Below are 25,366 nucleotides of genomic sequence, written 5' to 3' on the forward strand. Positions count from 1 at the left end.
GAAATGGACGCTAAATGAAAAGTTACATTCTTCCGCTCGTAAAGCCGAGTCTCATCTCGTATCGCCCAGCACCGAGGGTCCATTCGCGCGGTCGTTTTAAGGTTACATTACAGTTCTAACGTCGCGCTGCCACGATCTGCGCTATTTTTCTCATCTGCGCGCTTCAGCGTCTCTCCACGTACGTATCCTCTTATTTATAATTTTTTATATGCTATTATATTGTTGAATTTATCGCGGACGTGTATCGCGAAAATAAATTCGGTAATAAAACAATGTATAATGAGAAATTATAGGTAAAAGGATACAAAGTGTAAGTGTGTAATTTTTGCGAGAAAAGGGATGACTTGTGCGTTCTGAGTTTTTATCCTGTAATAAATTCTAATTAAAATTCTTTATTAAGATATTATTTATTGTCAGCAGATGATGTAAAGAAATTGTAAATGTTTTAGTACAATTTTCTGTGGAAGATTCGAGCTTGGGTTTCTTGTCCTCGTTTCACTTTGGCAGAGCATATTTCCTCCGTAACTACTTTTAGCCCTTCCTTCCCACTTGTTCTATTCACTCAGCGTAATTAGCGCGGACCGAAATCCGCGGGAATTAATCAAAACTGGTTCTTCTCTTTCCTTTAACGTCGCTATGTAAGAGTGGCTGTAAATAAACTAGTTAAATATAGTATGTTATTTAATTTAAATGTTTGTGTCGGATAATTGGGGTAATTTTTAGCGAATTGAAGAGTATCGAGAATATATCAATAAAAAATTAGATCCGAATATCTTTCAAGATAAATTGACACGAATAATGCATCGCAACTGCATGAATAAAATACAGTGTGTGCTCCATGAATATACATGTTTAAAAGTTATTTCAAACTTTAACTTAAAAAATAACAGGAAAGTCGGTCGTTCTTAAATATTTTAATTGACTAATAATGAGATAAATATTAAATCTTAAAATTTTAATATTTTATTTCGAAAGAAGATAACATCTTATATCCAAACATAGAAATATTATAAATATATAAAAAAGTATTTTTTTTCTGAAATAACATATTTATATTTTTATATAATCTTTGATATTATCGAAAATACAATTTTATCACCACCAGGAGGGACTGTACGTTTACCTTAGAAGTAGAGCATGACGTACGATTCTTGATATTCGAACGGCGTCGCGCGATTTTTTTTCACTCCGGACTGGAAATGGATAAAAATGGACGGGACGGAAGCATCCGACAGCTTTGTGTGGCGAGTCGCGACCGCGATTTATATTCGTGCGATGCATTTTCATCGTCGCATCGATAATGCATCCGTAAGATTGTCAGCGCAGTCAAAAATCAAGTCTACTTGTACTACTAAAATCTATGCGCGAATGCGACGAGACGTCGGAATTAAAAGAAATTTCGAATTCTTTTGAGTCGATTCCGTCGTTCCTTAATACGCGAATGGAAATCGCGGGAAATCCTGCCCCGTGTGTTTCACTCGCGTAATCGTAAGTCGCCGGAAAGCATTTTAACTCCCTCGCAGAAATAGCGCGCGTTTCTCTATTCAAAGCGGTGCGTTGCTTATTCATCGCGTTTGAGCTCTACGTCTTTACGTAAACAGATATGATAAAACGAAATTTCTTTGATCATTGTAGCAAAGTTAGAGAGATAATATGGCATTCTCTCAGTTGCTTAAATCTTTGAGACTTTGTATCGGTACAGCGAAAACTCGTTGACAAGGTTAATTTACATTTTTTTAAACAGCCAAAGCGAGGACTATTTATTTAACTTTTAAATATAATATCCCCACTTATATTATAAAATAGATAATCAACATTCTTTTCTGTAAATTTTGACAGATAAATCTTGTCACTGATAAAGCAGAACATATTTATTGTGTAAAATTAAAAATAGGTGCACATAGGTTGTGTTATTTTTACTTTTTCTCAGTTGTTTTAATAATTTAATATTTAAGTTAAAATTAACAGAACAGTAATATGTTAAATTAACACATGAGTGTGTTAAATATTTAACACAAAAATTTTCACGGGTTTAAAAACAAATTTTTCTACCGTGTACATATATTTTTTTACGAACATTTATTTACGAGCTAGGAAACGCTGCTAGCTTGGAATAATCGATGTTTATTCTCGCGCATAGCAGAGATGCGTATCGAGGAACGTTCGAAGGCTGCTGCCATTGTCAATGTCGAAACGGCAGGCTGCTATGATGCTTCATGTGCAACGACGATTTTCCATTCTTTTTTCGCCCACACGGTGACAATGTCGACGTGTCGATCACGATTTCGTCCACCTCATTCGCCACAGAGACACAAATCCGCTCTTCCTGTTCGAATGACGCGAGCAATCCTTGCGCGTTATGAAGCTTGATGATATCGACCGATATATCGACACCGTTCGATATTCGATAGTACAACGCCTTTGTAAGTTCTATTTTTTTTTATAGACAGACTGATGCTTTTCATTCGATATAATAACTTTAGGAATGTTTCCTTTTATTATTTTTATAATAATAAATAAGCGTGGGCATTAATTACAAATATGTTATATGACACACACACAGATGGGCTGCTCTTGAAAATTTTTCAACGATAATAAAATTAAATGATCGTTTTGCGCATTGATAAGTCGCTTTCGTACACGTGATACGAAATAATTGTAGATATAGAATCCTTATTGAAATGCATCTCACGGTCGCAGATAATACAGTGCACTTGCGCACTTTGTCCTTGTTTCGCGCTCGTCAAAATGAAATTTCTATAGGGGATGGAAATTTAAGCGAGGTTATAATACGAGAGTTTCGTTGAGCTATTTACAAAGAGAGCGAGAGAGAGAGAGATAGAGGAAGAGAGAACGTAGGAAGGAATCATAATTTTAAAGGAGCTTTAATACTTAACGCGAGCTTTACCCTCTGACAACGGTTTAATCGCCGGATGAAGTTACCTTAGTTAAGGTCAAAGTTTGAGTGTTCCTCTTTTTTTTTTCCTCTTTGCAAACCCCGTTAGAAAGCGCGGACATCTGAGAGTCGACGATGAGATTACGCGTCTAAAAGCGAGCACGTAGAATGTTCCGGCAGTAGTTTGCGAGTCACCAGATTAGCGGGAAAACTGTCATTTTTGCAGCCGGAAACGGCGGTTTGAAATCATTTATTTAAGTAATCGCCAGAGAGGCTCTGGATTTATGAGAGCTCGTCTCTGTTCGAATTTGAATGTACAAGTTTAAGGAATTTTTTTGAAATATAAAATGTTCTTCTACTTTGTCGATCAAAGTATCAACACATGTAAATATAAATTAGCACGATGATTAATCGATTACTTTCTCGATCCCATGTCGCGAATATTTTGTCGAATTCTAACGATGTCGCGTGCTACTACGGAGCTGCATTCAATTTTGATTCCTTGCACGACGCCATCGTTAAGTATAGAAAGCTGCGTGCTGGTCGAGGAGGCGGAATAGAATGAAAAATGTAGCTGGATGTAAATAAGTATTTATTAGGCGGAGGGAAAAGTAACATCTTTATTGCCGCTGAATAGGGACGATTCTCCATTTCCTTCTCTTTCTCTGGCCGGGTCATAAATAAAGCGGTGCATAGAGAAATTACAGCGGAGCATAACGCCGTCCGTAATACCGCGCGATGGAATGGAGAAAAATGTAATTGACGATGAGGTCCGCGCTCACGAGAATCCGCTTTCCGAGCAAGACGTCATATTCAAGAATGCATTTAACGGTCCGAAACTTTCGTGACGCGAAACGTCGGCGCGAAAACCCCGTTTCTATTCGCGAAACCACCCTCTATTCGCGTGTGTCACGGACTCGCGACGTAATTCAGCGTGACGACGAAGCGAGGAGAAAAATCGATGCTCGTAAATATATACATGTGTGTAGGTGCTCTCGCACTTGATCATTTTGATAAATTTACAGTCTAATAAGAACGTGACCGGCATAACTTTTAAGCTTTAGAAGAGAAAAATTGTATACATGCAGAATTCATACTACGACACACTTTTCTATCGCTAAATCGTCTCGTCTTTATATCGTTGTCAATTTTTGCCTGACATTTTCGAGGCATATTTGCCACCAATTTTACAGTTCCTAAATTAGAAATTAAACGAATCTGTCAAGATGATTTTTTTCTCGCGTTTAGTAACTAACGATCGGCCTGTTTTACCGTCATTTTCTTTCTTTTATTTTGAACCAAAATGTCTCGATATTTTTTTATTCTCTCCAAGGATTTAACCCTGACGCACACAATAAACTGAAATTCTTTTCTACATTGCATACGTTGTAGGAGAAGAGCCCTGCTTGTTTAAAAGTTTTAGATGCAAATTTTTAAAAGAAAGTTTGCTCAATCACGCTCTTATTAAACAAACATCTACATATGCATAATTTTGTACTTTTTATGGAAAATACTTTTTTATCTTTTGCTCCAAGTATTTATCGTAAAATCGTGTATATTGAGATTTGAAATCTTTCGGAATCTCTTTCGAGTCGAGAGTGATTTAAAGTGAAGACAAGAAGATCTCGCTTCTATTTGTCCCTTATTTTATTCTTTGTTTAATCTTGTTGTAATTCTCGAGTCTTTGTGTAATAATTTAAGGGAATGCTGACTGTGTCTGTTTTATCCACAAATATTTTAACTATTAACTATATAGAATGAAAAATCCTTTACTAGAATTAAATATTATTTATAATAACAAATTTGAGCTACTATATATGTGTATAAAAATCAAGAAAATTAAATAATTACAGTTTTCTTGACCCGATACAAAAGACCGACAAGAAAACGAATTATTGAGCTTTCTTGTTTTTTTATATACATAAATAGTAGCTCAAATTTGTTATTAATGGATACTTGAATTCTAGTAAAGAATTTTAATGCATTTTAATTAAATATAATTTATCATAACAAATTTGAGCTACTATATATGTGTATAAAAATCAAGAAAATTAAATAATTACAGTTTTCTTGATCATGCATTTTAATTAAATATTATTTATCATAACAAATTTGAGCTACTATATATGTGTATAAAAATCAAGAAAATTAAATAATTACAATTTTCTTGACCATACAAAAGACCGACAAGGAAACGAATTATTGAGCTTTCTTGTTTTTCTATCTACATAAATGGTACCTCAAAATTTGTTAATTCTGTGCGCAGCCAATAATTAGTTAAATGAAAAAAATATATCTCGATAAAAAACAGATACAATCAGCATATTCCGTTAATCTCGAGAAAGAGAGAAACAATCGTGAGAGATTCCATGATATTTTAATTAAATATTATTTATCATAACAAATTTGAGCTACTATATATGTGAATAAAAATCAAGAAAATTAAATAATTACAATTTTCTTGACCATACAAAAGACCGACAAGGAAACGAATTATTGAGCTTTCTTGTTTTTCTATCTACATAAATGGTAGCTCAAAATTTGTTAATTCTGTGCGCAGCCAATAATTAGTTAAATGAAAAAAATATATCTCGATAAAAAACAGATACAATCAGCATATTCCGTTAACCTCGAGAAAGAGAGAAACAATCGTGAGAGATTCCACGATATTTTGATGAAGAAACCGGATCATGGGGCAATGTAATGAAAATGGCCTTTGGGCCTCACATGGGAAATTCGCTCTTTGATCGTTGAACTCCGGGATCAAAGATCCCCCGCTTGACGTCGCGTTTATTGCGCGCCGCGCGCTCGGTGCATATGAAGTACGACGGCATTTATAACGTTCCTGGACGGAAGGGGGATTACGATGGCGGTTACGCCGTAGGGGAAGGGTGCGGATACTGATTTACAGCTGGGAGTCACGCCACGAAAGCTAGGCATTTCGAGGCGAGCGCGCAACGCGCGAGGACGTTTTCGCGATACAGCGCGCTGACTTTTGAGTAATGCAAAGCGTCTCTGTGTATACCTGCTCTTTTTTCCTCGGAAGCGATACGCCACGTCGCGTAAACAAGATTCATTTGTAGCGAGAAAAATTTCCGTTCGTGCAATATCGTACAAGATTATAAACCACGCTACAAGAGAGATTCTTTATAAAGTGCATGTAAAATTAATGCGAGCAAGCACGTACCTAATATATACGAGTGTAAAGTCCTTTGAACATTTTCTTCTCAATTTTGGCCTCTTGAATCGAATATTATTGTTCAAGCAGAGTAATCGTAGCTTAAACTCAACGATGCACCCCATCAGAATTGAAAGTTACATCGACTAGAAGCGTTAATTAAGAGCGCGTATAAGACAACTAATGTTCAAACATAGGATTCAATTTAGGTCTCCTACTGAAAATCGTGCCAGATTTAATTGAGAGTAACTTTGTTGTAACCCACTTCTCTGTAACAGAGTCCCAGCTCGAACTTGGCGGAATTCTAACAGAGACCTAATCCAGAGAAAGAGAGAGGGAGAGAGATATAGTGGTAATTGCGTCGCGGGATAATTTGACAGCACACAGAGTCATTTGGCCGACGTGTAATTTTACCGGGAGCTAATTTTAATATCGAATCTCTCTCTCTCTCTCTCTCTCCTTAATAATGCTTCCGTTAACGCGACAAGTAGTAATCGCAGGGTCATATCTCGCACGATAATTCATCATAATAATTCGCTTGGGCAAATGCGCGCGAGTATATAACAATGAACCGGTTGTTAAATTTACACGCTCGATTGCATTAAAAGAGAGAAAGAACCTATCGCGTTGTTTATCACTTTTATCGGCGGGATATTGCGACAAGCGTCTCATATATGGCATCTATGGGTCCTTATCAACTGCGCGTAAAAGGGTTTTCTTATCGGATCGGTTTTCGCTCGTTGTCGCAATTAGAAACGTTTCGGATATTGTGTACAACGTTTGGTTATATCTCGAAATGCCGGGGATGTTCTGTATGCGCGATCTGTACTATCCACCATAGTTAACCTACTTTCTGACACTCTGTATTTCGAGTTAACGATTGTTGTTGCATTGTTAACGGACTCGACGGTCGCCTCTAACGACCATAATTTCCCGTCGACGAATGACCGTCTTCCCACAATCTTATACAGAAGACTGACGCTTTATCTTTCGTGAAAATTTAAGCGTTGATAATAATTAAAGCGATGGCTGTTGGTTGATTTAAATAATGGAATAAAATTCAAATTAGCTAAATATAAATCGATCAAAAATTAGAATCAAATATACACCTATGAGATATGTATATAATTTTCTCTTACTTTGTCTCGAATGTGAAAATCTTACGTGTAAATTTTTTTTGTTGATAATAATTAAAATAATGGCCGTTGATTTAAATAATGGAATAAAATCGAAATTAATCAAATATAACTATCAGTGAAGTTTTTCAGCGCGTATTACGGATATATAATTCGAGCTCTCGCGGTGAAAAAAAACGGCGGAGATGCAATCAATTATGCACACACGCGTGGTTTCGCGAACTGTATCATCAGTTTGCTCTCAGCTTCCGTTATGTACGTTTGCCGTCTTTGTGTCGTCGCATTAGAAACGTGCTTACAAGCTTAATGACGGGACTTAAACAGTCCCTTTGGAACCTCGTCGTAGAATCGGAGAGCATAGAGCTATGTGTGCATTGTCCGCTCGAAACTGCATCACGATGAAATGCACGGCGCAGCCGCCGGGTTGGCACGAAACCTCAGAGAAATAGTTTTGCTGGATCTTCCTAATGAACGGCATCGTGATTTCGTTAATCACAGTGAGGGAGAGAGAGAGAACGAATAATAGAGAACTGCCCCTTGGGCGAAATCTGGATGGGAAATTGATGGCTCAATTATCGCCGTGGAGTTTTCCTCCTGTCAAAAGTTTCTTATATTTCACACACGCACGCATATATAATGGACAAAAAATTATTTTTTTTTGTTAGGACGCGAATTAATTATAACGATACGGAAATTGAACCGGTTTTAGCTTTATTGAAAAAAAAAAAGAACTATTTTTCGTTTCGCGCGATGAATTATTTTTTCCCCTCTTTTGCGAAATATTTTCACGCGATAAAGCGACTTTTTAACGGATACGGTGTAATATAAATATAAAACAATATCAATTGTCACGTGGAAAATAAATTCAATATCCAATATTTATACATTGGTTTTTCTACTTTACAATTGAGGTATTATGACTTTTTGACAGCGATCATAAATTTATTAATGCCGCGTCTATATTTATATTTGCGGAGAAAGTTGTGTATGCCGGCGCTATGTATCTCACTCTCGATACTTTTATTACACTCTAAACCTGTTTGCGTTAATCGAGAGTAACGGGATTAAGTAGCATCATTCATTCGTCTCGCGTCTACGTGCGAACTCGCGCGTTTCATCACAAAAAATCGGAGGAAGCTTATCGGCAGTCGCTCGTTGCCGGTATTAAAGGATTTCGTTATCGGAGCGAAATATGAAGCTATTCGGAGCGTGTATGACCAGAATTTTCTGGATACGTATGTCGAGTTGAATTCGGAATATAGCACGTTATATGGGACGGTGCAAGAGAAAAGAAAAAGATAGAGAGAGTCTCTATGTCCGCGCCTATCGATTACTTTTACTTTTTCGAGCAGACCTTCGTATCATCGCACCCGTATAATTACATCGCGATCCCTTTTTGCTCGTTCGGCGCACCCCATCTTCTCTTTCTCATCTCTTCTCTCTTTCTTTCTGCCTTCTCTGCCAGTTTATACCGCCTTCGTCATAAAATATGGCCTTAAAGCGTACTCTCTTTCCGTCCCACCGATCTCCCGCGATTATCGCGAGACCGCTTTTTTTTTTTTTTTTTTTTTTTTTTTACTCCTTTCTCTTTGCGTCTTTAATTTATAGCGATTCATCCCCCCGGCTGCGCCTTATTCGCGAAGCATAAAAACGCATACGATACCGATTCGAAGCGTCGTCAAAAATTCTATCCGTATATTGTCGGGGCTCGCATAATTTATATACGCATGTTCGGTAATGGAAACCCTCCTTCTCTCTCTCTCTCTCCGAAATCGATACTTGATTTTAGTCCTGTCACTAGCGACTCTCTAATAAAGCATCTCACCGATATAAAACATTTGTTCCCCTATATTATTGCTGTAATAGTAAAATTACCGTATTTTCTACCGCGCGGACACGCAACGCAATTTTGACCGCAAGAGTTTCGCGGATAATTTATATATTAAAATCGCCCCGTGAATGCTCGCTTCGAGTGTATATATATATGTGTATGTATGTACGAGGCGTGCGCATTGTGTATGCAAAGTTACGAAAATGGAACGCCTACGCGAGGCGGCGTGCATCGGATTATGATGGCGAGTGCATATCCATCGCGCGGCCTATAACACACGCATATAATATCGTACGTGCCGAGGATAAGGCAAGGAGAAGGTGTCTGCTACGAGGAAAAGTAGTTTCCCGTACGCGAGAACGGATCCAGTTTCTCTCTGGATATTGGTTATCGATCCGCGGTCGCGCCTCGGTTCCTTTGTCGTTAGCTTTCTCGCCGCGCGAGGACGAGTGCATCCTGGCTGCATCGCGAAGGAAAAATCGTTACCTGACCATTAACATTACCATTAAACGCGGAAAGCGCAATTACTCCGTCCAGGACAATAACGCGCAGGATCTCGCATTGTCTGTAGAAAAAAAAATCTTTATTTCCGCTACCGAAAAAAATTGTATTCTCTATATGTTTTTTAATCGATGTATTATTTGAAATTATTTATCGCGATGACAAAAAACGCGGGTGTTTGTTTATTATATTATTATTTTCAATATTAATTAATAGTTATATAAATTTAAATAATTTATTTTAAATTTATTATATTTATTTATTGCGAAACTGAGAATTTATTATTATTTTCAATATTAATTAATACTTAATATAAATTTAAATAATTTATTTTAAATTTATTATATTTATTTATTGCGAAACTGAAGTCGCAGAAAGATAATTAAGAATATATTTTTAATTTAAGATAATATTCCAAGAGGAATTATTAAATAAATATGCATTTGAAGAAAAGATTTTTTTCTAAATTTGTTTGATGAGAGAACATATAATTCTTGCTATACAGAGGCTGGAAAAAAATCGGAAATTTTGCTACATATATATATATCTGATGGTGATCTACTCGACCATAAATTCGAAAGAAATCGTTCCTTTAATAATGCTTCCATATTGTCCGATTATTTCTCGCGCGATCGCCCTTTTCATGCTCGACGTCGTTCGTCTCAGCGAATTTTTTCGCGATGATTTATGACTGGCGAATCTACCGAAGCCTCCGTTCTGTTCATTTCGTCGGCTCGATCTCTCGATCATCGATAGTACGTGGCGTCGTTCCAAAGTGTCCGAAATACTTTGATCCACCGTTTCTTCTCTCTTAAAGTTCTGTTTCTGCGAATTGCTGACCAAGCGGTTTTCGCGAGAAATTTAGTCGGCATATCGTTCGTCGATGGAATCAAATTAATTATTTGGAAAATTATTCGGACATTTTTTTCTCGCTTCTCTATTCGATATTTTTTCCCACGGAGAATCTTATTCGCTCTGCGAAAAGTTTCTAATTTTATTCGCATAATCGTAAGATTCGTTTAACTTTTCCGTATGTAAAAGATGATCTCTCTCGCCGATGTAAAATTGTAATCAAAGACTAATACCTACTGCCAAGTTTCTCAACATTAATTAGGTACATCGGTGACGAGATTGCTCCGAGATTGCTCGCGCTCTTCCTTTTAAAGTTTGCGATTTGTACGGCAAATATGAAAGATCCACGCGCGAAATTAAAGATCGCCGTGAAATATGCATCGGATATTTGCACAAGAGAGGAAGGACTTTCTATACCTAAACCGACGCTATTTTACGATCCGTCTCTCTTTCTCTCTCTTCTAGGACGACCCAATTCCAGTCGTGATATATAACAAGATCTACGAGTGGTTTACTCGTCTGCCCGAGTTTTCCGATCCGCAGGAAAACCCCCGTGACATTTAATAACCTTTTGTCACGAGAGAAAGAGAGAAAGAGAGAGAGTGAGGAAGGATCGCATCACGACGTCGTCGTATTCTTCCGCTATCGTGAGAAGCAATACGACGGAAAAGATAAAGCGCGCCTCTGTCGTCCGCGATCTTTAACCCCTTTAGTTTCAAGAATTCTCCGTAACAACTTTTTCTCAATCGAGTCTGGCTCCGTTTATATTCTTTGTACTCGCGAGGGAGAGAGATAACACGTCGCGTCGTTCTCGGATTAAACTTGGTGGTGGCTCGCCGAAATGTGTCGCGACATGTCGTTGAGAAGTGACCCGAAAGAATCCTCCAACTTTCTTATTTTCTCTCGCGCGAGAAGAAGAAGAGTTTCCTTTTTTTTTCGGAAACTCGCGCCAAATTGGCAAATAAATCTCGGATCTTAACTACCATCTCCCAATTGCGAGTGCTCTTCGGCTTTATCCCCCGCTGTGATTTCTCGTGTATGGTGCCCGTCGTTATTCGATGGGGAGCACCAGACAGTCTTCCGACAGTCCGCGCGTTAAGCCATCCGGTGGCCCTTTGTGGGAACTCGGGACATGTACTGGTTAACGCGATCTTGTCCGGATGCACGTGTTGCCAAATGGCCGCGGTGATTGGTAGCCAGATGCTCGGCCAGTAAACTACTCATCTTGGCTCTCCGAGTTCCGATGATGGAGAGCTTTGTTCTCCACACGGTTCTGTCAAATTTTCCTCCCTCTCGCTCGCACTCGCTCTTTGTATCACATTGTTTGAGTTTATCCGATCCGAAACGAAGAACGAAACGCGGAAATAATTCCCTTTTAAATTGTATAAATGGAATGAAAAATATATAAAATATATGTGTAAGCGGGGTAAATATTCACATCTCTGATGATTATATAATTTTTGATCGGACAAATTGAAATTAATTTTGAAAGCAAGTCAAACAATATGTAATGCGTGTAACGCATTTACAAAAACGAGGAACGGAATATTGACGCGAAATCAATAGCACGATCAAACGCGTAATGACATGAGGATAAATCAGATTATTTATAATTCTCTATACCTTTGAATAATTAATTTTAGCTGTTTGCGAGCAAACGATACAGGAACCGTTTATCACTCGGTAACAACAAACGTTGCTGAAAAAAAAAAAAATTAAAAAAAAATAAAAAATAACAAAATATAATAATAAAAGAATAGCAAACGCGATCGAGAGCCTCGGTATTTGGTTTAAAGGGAATTTGTAACAACGTATTTTCAATCATACGCGCGCAACCGCGCTTTCCTTTCTCGAAAATGAATGTCATAAATATTTTGCTGCGGGTACACGAATGTTACGCGCATACAGCGATACATTAACTTTGTCGTTCAATCGATAGAACTGTTGTGTTCCGGCTGTCCTTTTTCCGGCGCTGCTGATATATTTCAGCGTCAAGGATCAAAGTGCATTAAAGGGTCCCGGGCATCCGAGGTAGTTTGAAAATTAACTTGTGCGCCAGACGGTGCACCGACATAGAATTAAAAAAAAAATAATAAAAAATAAAAATAAAGAATAAACGCGATGCAAAAGAACGACGGTGCATACCGCGCGCGTGCATCTGCACTCGATTAGAGGAGGTTCAGGTGAGCGAGAAGGACTCACTCGCGGGACTCTTTGTCCGCGCGCTAGTTTTTACCGCCTTTTTCTCTGCTTTTTTTTTTCATTTTCTGTCTTCTTTTTTTTCGGTCGCTCCAAAGCCAAAGGACGCCCGTGGGAATCGCGTAAGCGTGTAAGACGATTATGCCGCGGCCTCGAGTTCTCGCGTAGAGCAAAAGTAGCCGACAAGTGAAAAATTCGGTATCGCATTTACGACGATATATTTATATTATATATGTGCGGCAGCAGTTTGTCGCTATTCGCGCAACTAGTTCATTCTAATCATTAATAAACAAAAATCGTAATTTTAAATAATACATCTTCCTTTAAAATGATGTTTTTCCGAGATACTTGGACACGTGGAAATTGCACTAGGTGCGCGAGAATAATAAATGAAAAAGTATAAGAAGAGAGATCGTGATTCTTGCGACAAATTCCACGCGTCAATCTTACATTTGGCGTCCCCTTACTTTTCGTACTTTCTCCCCCACTAATGCTCCTCCGAGATCCGGTAGACATTCTCAAAGTTCACGTAGAGTTCCGGAGTTCTTTGGCAAGTTCTTCAAGGACACTGAAGGAATCAAGTGCGCGTCGAAAGTATCGATTCCCCGAGCTCTCGCGCCGTCATCGATTCCCGCCTTTCCTCGACTTCCTCATCTTCTCTCCGGACGTAATATTAACTTTACCCTAATTCAACTTGTTAGCGTTATTAATTCGGGAGCGAGTTGGCGGTTCGCGCGCGCTCCAAGCCACCAAGTTCGGTCGAGTCAACCCAATTCCTTGGCGAATTTCGCGGCTCCTCGAGCCCCGAAATTTGAGGTAGCATCGCGCAAACAGTCGTTGGTGACGTTACACTACTCGCCGGCGCGGCTGTAACGACCGAAATAACGTGGAAACACGACCGCGCGCCGACGCCATTTACGTCTCCGGTTCCACTGGATTAACGCGCGAGCGCGAGCTACGTGAATGACTGCCTGTGTAAATGATATACATGCACGCGCACATTACATCCTGCATGTATGTGGAACACGTCGTGTGTTCCCTGCATATCCCCGAGTCAACTCCTACGCTCTACATACTGATGATTGCGGTAGTTAAACGCGCGAGTTATTATTCTCGCCGAAGAAACCGCGCGGTCATACATTGTGTGGCCTGTTTCTCTGCTTCTGCTGCTTTGCTCGCGTTTTCGCCGTCGTCGTCAGTTTTAATTCCAAGTTTTAATTGAAGGATTTTAAAGAGTGAAGCTTTAATTTGAAGTTTCGGATTCTCCAAGTTTTTTTAACTCCAAGTTTCGCTCTCTGTGTGAACGGGATAAATATATAATTAGATATTCTCTGTAGTTTTTTCCGTTCTCTCCGGGAGAAACTTTGACTATCCGGACAATTTTTTCTCGCTCCTTCCACCCCAAATATATAACGTTCCTGTTTACGCTCGTATCGCGAAAATTCATTGGAAAATATCGCCAACTTTTCTCATCCCGCGATGCGATATTTTCGCGCGCGAATACCACTCCCACTTCCATCCCGATTTCCATTGAGATTTTAGCCAACTCTCTCGCCTGACAGTCGATTCTCTACGTCGAAACTAGAACCGAGTTTCGCGATTTTCCTAGACCGCGCGCAAACTCGGATTTCCGCTTTCGCTGCTCCAAGTTTATTCGCCGAGCGGCGGGGGTCTTACTTGAATATACAGCAGTTTGAATACTTAACAGACCTTCAACTGAGTCACGAATTGCGTATGAATATGAATACAGACCTTATATGTCTGACGTGCCTAATACGATCATAATTTCATGCGTGAATTTGTTCCGTATTTTAGCCAAGAAACATGAGATCATTGAAATTTGTATCTTAAATATATTCTGTACATTTTATTTCATTTAAGTCGCTTAATTTTTGTAACACTTAACTTTTATTCAAAGTTTTCATTAATATATGACATGAAAGTTGGAAAACAAAACAAAATAATAGAAATATTCGATTGTTGGGACCTTTCGTTCATTCCAGTTGAATGTATCTCGCATTCACGAGGCATGAATGGCCAACCAACCAGTTGACTGGCTTGTTCTCTGTTTCGAGATTGCGATTATGTAACCTGCGTACACTCGAATGTGTAACAGGCTTCCTACGCACTTGGCATTCGTATGCACGTGACGGAATTTTAACTCTTTTGGTGCTGAATATCGTGGCGCCATGTGCGTTTTGCTGTAAATATTTCAGTACTGTATATATGAAAATATATATATATAAAAGTATATGAAAGTGTCATGTTTGCAATACTGCGCGTAGGACTTTCTCCGCGTTACATTTTATCGGATGTAAAATCGACAGAACGACACAATAGAAAGTTTGAAGATTAAAAAGTGTATTCATATCGATTTTCTACCATTTTTGTGTAATACTTTACTGCATAGTTTTATACTTTTTTTTTTAAAAGAAATCATTTTGCAAGATTACATTGAAAGTAAGCACGTTTCTTTGACATTAGAATAGAGATGGATTTTTTACTTTGACGTATACTTAAATAATGGAAATTAATAAATATTCTAATATTTAAAAATAAATGTTAAAAAGCTGTAAGAATTAATTTAATTCACATCTGCTTCTGACACATTTTTTTTATACAATCATAGAGTGTAAAATGTTTTATAGTGTTAACAATATCGAATATATTTGTAATAAAGATTTTACATAATTTTCCCTTTTTTATATATGTTGCTTCATAGAAATTTTATTAAAATAAAAATGTTTTCCATTTTTTCCAAAGAGTTAACTTTGTATAAAATAATTTTTTAATAAAAAGATTAAATTAACAAAAGAATTAATCAAACACATTATTTCAAAAACAGAATTCACGCATTTTGTCTTTTTCAATTCTACTGAATTTATAACTGAAAATGAAAAAGGGAAATTTACATACATACCCTTCTTGGAACGCATAAAATAAACATCTCGCATCGTTCTAATGAAAGGGATGGAAAATATTTAGCGTCAATCTCGGAGCACTTTGTGTATTCAGTTTGTTTACGTTTCGTCTTTACTCGGCCTGCGTCACCGGAGTGACGACGGGGTAGGAGGGTTGAAAGGGGTTTATTTGGAACGTTCGCGCTCACACTCTCTTCTTCTTTCGCCCCGACGCGACGTGCTGATACTCTCTCCCGATGCTGAAATATCCGCGACGTTCCGGTCGTGTGTCTCTCTGAAATCGTCCCCTCGTGCGTCATCGAGCGTTGTACGTGAGAGAAAGAGAGGGACGAAAATGCGTCTGTGTGCACGATATCGCGAGCCAATTGCAATCTAGAGCCACGGGTGGACCACTTACAATTAGTGTTAGTTGGCCAGATTCGTAGGTAGGTTGTCTGGCCGATGGCCTTTCGACCCGAGTACAGTTTTCTCGCGAACCTCTTTGAGGCAACTCGCTAACATTGTGGGTACAGATAGTGAAAGTGCGCGAGAGAAAAAGGTGGAGAGAGAGAGAGAGAACGCTTATTATTATTATATATAATGTAATCTTGTCGATATAATCCATTATCGCCGGCGGGTACGTTGTGCTACCTTTGACTTGTCGGCAGAAGCTGAATTTTATTGCAAGTTATACCTCATTACTTTAACGTGCGCGTATTTGCTTTATTATTTGACCCACAAAATTAATTTTAAGAGAACTTTGGGGAGATTTCAATTTTTACAGAGATTTTTTTCTCTCTTTTGTTTTACTTTGATTTCTTTGATTATTGATTGCTCTGCCAATTTCACGTTGTGTTAAAAATTAGAAAAACGAGTAATATTCGTATGCGATATAACGCAATAATGAATTTCGTTTTCAAGTTTTTTATTTTTATACATATCTCAGTTTTTTAAATAGATTATAAAATATTTTATAATTATTCTAATTAAAATAATTAATTCTAATTAATTATTTATATACAAAGTTGTCATTTTGCATTTTTAATAAGTTTTCAATTTTTATACTTTACTAATTTTGTTGTCTGCCATAAATGGAAAAATATTCGAAACTTTACTGGTTTTGTCTGTCTAATAGATGTTACCAAAATATATGGAATTTGAATCTAATAAAAATTCAAAGATAGAAACATCGCAGACTTAGCAATACATAATTCTTATAAAATCATACAAGAGGGAGAGGTAAACGCTTATGTTATAATTTTCTTTTAAATTTTAAATTTTATATTCAACAATTCTGTGACGTGAGCTAAAAGATTACGTCATCTGTTATGCGTACAAAATCTGCATGTATCTTTCTGAAAGAAACAAATCGTGGTTCGGTATCTCGAAACTATATCTATTCTGTCTCGTATTTTTCTCTGCTGTCAAAAGGTCTATGTTGCATGATTTTTGATTGTCGCAACGAAAGACGACGGAGATATTTTGATGAACGCGAGCGCGAGAAATCGACACTCGGACGTATTTTGAAGCGGAAAAGCGCGGTTACGAGAACGCATAAAGAATATATGGTTAAAGTGCATCTCTGCTATAGCTGCGGTGCGATGCACTTTGCTCTGCACTTTATGTCGTTCGGCTCGTCACTGTCTGATCCCCGCTAGGTGTTTCTCTTTACGATTGTCATAATAGTTTGAGATCTCTCTCTCTCTCTTTTTCTGTTTTCCATTTTGTCGCCTTTTTTATTCATACCGACTTTTTTTACGACGACGCGGTATATGCAACTGGCCGTTGAATTTTTCTTTGAGGATGATCCAAATCGCTCTCGCGAGTTTTATCGTCTCGCAATAAAATTGTGCGTGTCATTTTATTATATAATACTGTCTTATATAAGTGTATATTCTCGCCATCACTGTTATCGTTATTTTTCAACGTTTACCATAGATTTTGAACCCCGGTTATATATAACAATAATAATATAATATATTTTAATTATGTAATATATATATATATATACATACGCGATTATAATTAAAAATGGTTTATAAGCGATATTATCGCATAAATTAAAATAACGCGCTCATACTATTCGATATAATTTTGCTTGAAATATAATTCTCCGCTCTTATGAACCTCGTATTTAATTTGAAAATATTTCAATTTTACCCATTGTAATTATACATTATTATACATTGACTTTTTTACGTATATAACGTATGCGCCTTTTTTGTTTTAATCTCGCTCGAGGCTGGTTTTTTCGCGCATTTTTTTTCTTCCGCCGCATGAATTTTTCCAGACATATACGGCAGCAATTAATAGCACGGGCGGGGAAATAATTTTCACGACGACCGGCTTTTCCGGCGAAACGGCATTTTCGATTTGCACTCGCGGAGAGTGCAGCACGCGCATCTGTAACGGAGACAAAACGCGCAGTTTTAGCGCCAAAATGGACGATCAGGGATGCCATTTGTCGCAAGAATGGTTCGGGCAGCTGCTGAAAAACGACAGTAATCTCGCGAAAAAATATACATTCATTCCGCGCACATTATCCGATCCCCCACATCGTCGTCGTTTCTCGTCCCTTTGCGCGTGTCTCTTCTCTCTTTTTTTCCTCCTCCTTTTTTGCTTCCAATGCATTAAATCCGCCGGACAAAAAACGCAAATTTTAGTATCGGACCTGCACGTGGCCGGTCGTCGACCATACTATATTTTTTAAAGACTAATGTCCCTTGGACTTAATTGTAGGCTCTCCTGTGACGAATGAATCACCGTCGGGGCGTATAAATTACAACGTGACGGATATGGATTGTATAACTGTGTGATATTTTAATTTCGTATAAAGCGTTTTATATATTCGATGTAAATTTTACAATAAATTATTCCAGAATTTTTTTTTTTTTTTTTTTTTTACGATAACATCGAGATAGTCGACCATTGTGCGTCGATATCGAACGTCAATAATGTACGGATTGTTGTTTGTGGCACAAGTTTCGCGTAAACCGATGAGTCAGATAAACGACGTCGCTCCGAAATTATTTTGCGATGAAAGGAACTAACGAAGAGAGCCGAGATAAAATGTCGAGTCAATGAGCCCGTAGTGAATTATCGGGAATCGACGACTATTGTTCCCGATCCGTGGCTCGACGAAATAGCGAGAACGAGAATCGATGCAAAGCGAAAAATTTACACGCGCATTATAGCTTTATTTCGACTCTTTATTTACGTCCGATCCTCCATTCGAGCTCCGTGGCGGGAAACTGTGCTCCACGCAATGACAAAGCGTGTGGAGATCAGAGGAGAGAGAAAGAAATAAACTCTGGGGTTCTGGAGTTTTATGTATACGAGGTACCTGAAAAGACAACAAAAAACTGCAGCGCTGCAGATGCAGGCGCTGCGTAGATAATCGAAACGTTAACTGCTGTTTGGAAACATTTTGGAGAGACTGAAAAAACGCCGTGTTATATCTCATAAGTGAGAATATTATTGCGCAGAATATATATATATATATATATACATATATACCAACGCAGAATGTAAATTGTCGACATTTGTCTACGTTTTGAGCGACGAATTTCGTTTTCTCTGTGACTTCCGTCTCTTGATTCTCTTCAAGTCGTCTCGAGTTTGATTTCAATTATACATAATATGATAATAGTATAATATATATAATATTTTCTCAACAGAGAGAGAGAGAGGAAGAGAGACGGTGAAGGACAAATTGAGAAAAACGTCGGTTATTTTAATGAAGACATCGATATACTTGCGCGGTTATTCAATCTGGGACATTAAGGAATTTTGTCGAGTCAGCCATTCAAAGTGTTCGTAGATAAGAGCTTGGTAGTTGAGTTAATTTCAACAGAACTTTATCTTAAGAGAAGTTTAAGTATCTTAAGCGATTTTAGTTTAAGGCTTAAACTGTCAAGGTATTTAATGGTGAAAATTAAGAACTTGCGATGGCCTCATACAAAGTTCTCGCGAGGAAAGAATAGCTGCCTCTAATTTGATGCGAAATCCGAGAGAAAGAGGGACTCCTTAGTGAATCTGGGACAACCTGTACATCAGCTGCCAACTTTTATCGTTTTGCCGCGGGACACGAGAATAAAGATCATTGCGATTTTAACTCGGGCTTGGCATTCTCCAATTTCTTTCGCAAACACAATAAAAATTTTAGACAATCGGGTCGGATCGATCTTTGCCTCAACGTGAGAAAATAATCGAGTTTTGCTTTTCCTCGGGCGCGTTTCGCAATCATATCATGAGGAACGAGAACGTAGAGCGGTCTCTATATTTAAAATCAACAACGAAATGAAACAAAAATACTAAGTCAGACGATAGAATTTGAACATTGCTGTATATCATATATACAGATCGATAATAAAGAAATTATTCAAGTTAGAAACTTGTACTATATATCGAAAGGCGATAAAAATTGAGATGAAACGCGGGGAATTGAATTTCAAATTAATTTCAGTTTATCTCGCGTAACTTCAGGTTCAGTATTTTGTTCGAACGAAAAATTTGTAGACAATTTAGTTGGCCGCGGAGAATATTTCGAAGCGTAGAGATTTTCCACTAGAGAAAAAAATCGTCTGCAACAAATCCTTCTGGGAGTATCGAGTTAATATCACATTACATAGGTTTTTTCATCACGCAAACAATCACGCGCAAATCTTCTTTCGCGATATAAATCAGCTCTTGTCATTCGCGACGCAATGCGATGCAACGTAGAGACGAAGAAACACTAAGAACTCTCAGAGAGAAAGACCAGAGAATATCGCTGGTAATCGCGGTGTAACGAAGATAACAAGGACTTCCTGCATACTTACGAATCGCATCGCCATGAATTTTTCCTTCTCTCTCTCTCTCTTTCTCTCTTCCGCTCTTTCTCGACTGCGCATCCAGAAAGCTCGACTGATAATGTCAGCTGATTACGATAACGATGGCATCTGTCATTCTATCAAAGCGAAGAGACACTTATTATTTGTTTTATTCAGCATCGTTGCTGGATGTCGTAATTTCTCTCGTAGCAGTTACTCGCATCAAAGCAAACAATTTGTTCGACATTTTTTTTTTTTTTAACCGAGAAGAGTAATAAATCATTGAAAATTTGCAATTTAGGATATACAAAAATATTTGTCCAATTACATGTCGATTATCGAACGTTAGATTAATGATATATTATTAGCGTGATCTCTCCCGATGCAATGAGGATCGTATACGCGAGTTGCATTATATTATCATGAAATAGGAAAATTCTCCGCGGAGAGCTTGCATGAAAACGTAGCGCACGCACGGCACTCTCGCTGCTTTTTATTTCAGCATGGAGGGCAAATTTTTGTTCGACGTAACGTCGACTTTAAGCTAAAGTAACAGCGCCAGCTCGCTGCGCATCTACTAATCCGATTATATCGGCCGTTTTAAAGTTATTCTGTCGGAGGTTCTCGAGAAGGAGAGAACGCGAGAGCGAGAAAGCTCGCTTCTGAAAGTGAGAGAGAGAGAGGGCGAATAGCTGCTTTCCACGGTTACTCTCGTGTTTTTCTCATGAACATAGTTCTGCTTCTGCCGTACGCCGGAATTATGCAGTAGCCTCCGCATCTCTGCAGAATCCTTGCAGAAGCTCCTTTCTCTCTCCGGGGGTTTTCTTTTCTTTCCATCATATATACATACATACATATATATATATATGTATATGTTGCATATATATTTTACAGATTAGCTCGCTCGCGCGCGCGTGAATATTTCGCATAAATTCGAATTTTTTGGCTCTGCGTGCAACCAAAATTTTCTCCGACTTTTTCATCATCCTAGGGAAGAGCAACAATTTTCCGCGCTTATCTCCGTCCATTAACGTTAATAGTTGCTTAGCATAGTCTTACGTTTTTCAAACTCACGACTATATATATATACAGTACCCTTTATAAGTTTGAAAACACCTTACATTTTACGGTTAAAGAATTGCGTGGCAGCAATCTGTCATAAATAAAAATGTCATTTAAATATTTTACGTTTATTTTATGATTTATTTATACACAAAAAATCTGCACAGCTCTGTCAAAAGGATCCTCTTAATTTAAGAGAAAAACTTTTTAAAAGAAATATTCGTAACATGCAAGAATATAAACTTAACGGAATGTTTTTTATCAGTATATTATTTGAAATATTACTAATCGTGATAACAAAAAACAGTCTTATAAATGGACATTTGTTATTTATTGCATACAGTAAGTATCCTTTACAAGTTTGGAAACACTTTTACAGTTAAACAATCGTATGGCAGCGATCTGTGTAGATTTTTTGTATATATATATACGAGAATCGCGAGCTCGAAATCCAGAAACGAAATCTCACCATAAATCGTAAAGCAGAGCTTGCGCCTGCTTTTCGAGAGTGTCTATTCCGAAACTTCGCTCGCGCTTACGAGCACATCGAGTCGCGGCTGCACGAGAGAGACTAACTATATGCGAGCACAAGTTTGATAGGCGGTTCCCCTGTACATCGTATCGGGATTAGCCGAAGGGTCGCCTCGTGCGCAGGTTTCGTGCTTACAGCGATCGCGGAAATCGAGCGTTAATTTTGTTCGCAAACTGCCTCGTCTAGCGAATGCTAGCGAAACACTCCATCGCAACGGCTATTACAAGGCTATTAGCAGATCTGGCTGTTGCATTATAGTTTATACAGTTACTTTATTCTCGAAAATATTCGACAATGTCTCGAGACAATTACAAAATCTAATTGGGACGTTTTGGAAGATTAAAGACATAATAAAGCCAGACTTTTCCATAAAAAATATATGTTTGTAAATTTAATTCATCATTGGATAAATAATATTATGTTCGCGTATGTATGTATTTTGACGTTTGAAATATCCTTCGCGAAAAATCACGTTTATCCGCGCATTGATTCGTTGTCAGAGTTGGTCCGGCAAAGCCGATTTTTCGTTTCACTAGGGATGAAAGACAGACGAGGAGCGAGGGATTTTTGCGTCAGACACCGGATATTAGTCCTGTCGTAAGCGACGCGACGCCCGAAAGGCCGCGATGGGCTCAAAAAAAAAATTCTCCGACGCAAATAACGTTGAAACTTCAAACAAATTATACACCCAACCGCTCCCTCGTTTTCCGTCGAAAACCATATTAGGCCCCCTTTCGATAAAGGGTGGAACATTGCGACAGCAAGGGCGGGAGTAAGATTTGTTTCCGTGAATAATTTTACGTATCAAAGTGTCAAAAATGATAAAATATTACTGCACCTTAAACATAATTCGCTAAATGTAGAATCTGATAAATTCTTGTTCTCTTAAATTATAATTTGTAATTATATAAATTAATTTATCATTCTCTGCATTATTATATATAGATATAGATTAGATAAAAGAATTTTTTTTCGTCAATTATTTCTTTTAACGAGTTTTGAAATTTTTGAAAATATTTTTCTCAACTTTTCAAGCAAGATTTTATAATAGAAGAATTTGGTAACGAGAATTTTTCTTTCATAAACGATCGAATGGAGTATTTTTATACTTTGATATTACGCGAAAAAGCCTCGGTGAATTGATCGTTCTTGCGAACGCGAGACTCGCCGTCTATCTCGTTACGAGATAACAGCTGATCCGGAACACTGAATTTGCCATCAATTAAAGGTACGACGTATCTTCCATTCGTTATTCTCGAACGTGCTCTTGGATATTACCGTGAGAACTTGACCTTTCTCGCGCAAGATAGGTCCGAAATTATGCTACTGTGTCGCACAAATCCTACATTTATATCGAACCGAAAATAATTTTGATTGATTAGCGTGATGAAATATTGTTACCGTATTAATACGCATCGTTTAAATGAAAAATAAAAAGAAATTCGTGACAGTGAAAATCATATTTCCTAGCCGCGAGATTTTATATAAAGTGTTTACAAATTCATTTCTTCATAGCGAAAACACTTTATGAAAGAAATTCATTTTAATTAAATCTTAATTCAATCTTAATTCAAAAATTTTCATTAAAAATTTAATTAAGATTATTACGTAGGAATAGAATTTTATTACTCATGCTTTATGATTAAATCAAAACTTTTAAAAATATTAATTTTAAATTACTTTGTAATTATCACTTCGTCCTTTTTTAAACTCAACCATTTTTCCTCGATTGTCTTTTAATGTTCATTTTTCCAAAAGGAATTGCAATTATTCCCCAGAATGTTTTACGCAGAATTGTCCTTTAGGATATTTTCAAACAACAATCTATTTTTGCTATTACTCAATAATCTGCGGCGATATAGCTCGAGTGGAAGGTATCGAAACCAATATCGTTGCGAATTAAGTAATAACACCTTGAAACAACAGATTCCGTAGCGATGTAATTCCGCGCATAAACACCCGCCATCCAATTACCCGGAAATGCAATTTTCGGAGTAGCGGAAGCGGCAGCATCCCCTTCTTATTCCACCGTATTTCTTCCCACAAATTTCAATCGTTCGAACGCCATGAAGAGCCAAACTTATCGACGAATATTAATACGATCGGATAAACGATTTCACATTGCATTTTAATTATAATCAACTCGATATGATAATCTAATAGCATTTTTCCAGATTAATTATTCTCATTATTTAAACTATATTTTCGAGGAACATTTTTTCAGAAAGATGCATTTATTTGTTATAAAAAAATATTATGTTAGCGAAATTAAAATAATTGTTTTTCCTCTCTTTTTTTATTCAATATTATAATAAAAAAAAAAAGGAGTTTGAATGCGCGACGTCTTTTTATTTTTACATCTTGACGCTTGAATCGAGGAAATAACAAGATTTCGAGATATTGTTCGTGAATGTTTTGAGAAATGTGTTTTCGTCGACGTTGTGGGAACGAGGATGTGTTTGTGAACAACTGGAGAACCGGGGGTCCTCTCGGTTCTCCGGGTACGCAAGCGACACTCGTGTTGGCCTTTCAATCAACGTAATTGCCGTTCGATCAAGTTGGAACCTGTGCCAATCCCGTGCCAACGACAGTGTGCCCTCCATGCTCCCCTGTTTCACGAGATTGAAAAGTTCCCCCGAGTTTTCGCGTTGAAACAGCGAACTCGATCATGGGTCTCGATCTTCGCATAAAAAATTTACTAAAACGTAATTCGCGACTTTAATTAAGGGATTCGAATTAACAACCCGGCAACCAATTTTTCATGTACAATTATATATATAAATCATTGTATAATTATACATATAATCGTAAAATTATAATATATGTCATTTTTATATATAATATATATATATATAAATTATAAGAAATACTTCCATATGTATGGACATATTTCATATATATAATTTTGCGATTATGTGTATAATTTTATATATTTCAAAATTTTTCCCCTGGAAATGAATCCATTTTTTCCTCTTAATATTGCACGCGATTTTATTGCGCGCGAGGTATTAGCTATCAAATATTGTAAATCCATATTTGTTTATAAACTATTGACGCTTCCACATTTCATGCTTCCGAAACACGGGATCTTACATAAATTGTTCAAGCTGGGATTAGCCCGAATATCTGCCTGAGGGTGGAATTATCCATGGTCTATTATGTTAATAATTTATGATTGCGATACACACAGTATGTTATATACATGTGCGCATGCAGCTTTCATGTCTGCAGTGTGTACATCCAATCGTTGTTACGCGTAAATATTAATCGAAATGCGCTAATCGCAATACTCGGAGCGATTCCTACCAGTTCTATTACATATCTAATACTCGGTTGTTTCTGCCAAATGATAATCACCGTCACGCTGATCCACTGCTCAGGTGAAAATTTACCAATTTGCTTTCGATAACGCAAATTGACAAAGGAATTCATTTACATTAAGCAATATTTTCTCATGCACATTCATAT

The 25,366-nt window shown here is 37.5% G+C and overlaps 1 protein-coding gene across 3 annotated transcripts in view; it reads left to right on the forward strand.

The window, feature by feature from the left end:
- alpha-Man-IIb (alpha-Mannosidase class II b) overlaps nt 1–25,366 on the forward strand; it is a 142,767-nt gene that overhangs the window by 29,484 nt on the left and 87,917 nt on the right. The window lies entirely within an intron of this gene.

Source organism: Nylanderia fulva, unplaced genomic scaffold (assembly GCF_048542155.1).
Source record: "Nylanderia fulva isolate GAGA-0341 unplaced genomic scaffold, ASM4854215v1 Scaffold9, whole genome shotgun sequence".
Lineage (NCBI taxonomy): Eukaryota > Metazoa > Arthropoda > Insecta > Hymenoptera > Formicidae > Nylanderia > Nylanderia fulva.